The following is a 305-nucleotide window of genomic DNA, read 5'->3' on the forward strand; positions in this document are numbered from 1 at the left end:
CTTGGATGCCCTGGGGGTAAGCAGATAAACATCAAATTTTCATTTTTGGGTGAACTATCCCTTTAAAGTCATCTGTATGCTTATATAATCTAAATGTTGACAAAAACTGCTTTTAAAAAATGCATGCATTTGCAATTTACAGCCTCTTACAGCAATATGGACACAGAAAAAAAAAACTAAAAACAATGTTTTTTGTAAAGTAAATGATAGGGATGCACCGATACCACTTTTTCCAGTACTCGCCCAATACCGATACTTTTATTTTTGGTACTTGCCGATACCGAGTACCAATACCGATATTTTTA

The 305-nt window shown here is 34.1% G+C and overlaps 1 protein-coding gene across 3 annotated transcripts in view; it reads right to left on the reverse strand.

The window, feature by feature from the left end:
- Nucleotides 1–305, reverse strand: part of pola1 (polymerase (DNA directed), alpha 1) — a 56350-nt gene that overhangs the window by 45573 nt on the left and 10472 nt on the right. The window lies entirely within an intron of this gene.

The sequence above is a fragment of the Sinocyclocheilus anshuiensis genome, unplaced genomic scaffold (assembly GCF_001515605.1).
Source record: "Sinocyclocheilus anshuiensis isolate Anshui unplaced genomic scaffold, SAMN03320099.WGS_v1.1 scaffold1100, whole genome shotgun sequence".
In the NCBI taxonomy this organism is placed as follows: Eukaryota; Metazoa; Chordata; class Actinopteri; order Cypriniformes; family Cyprinidae; genus Sinocyclocheilus; species Sinocyclocheilus anshuiensis.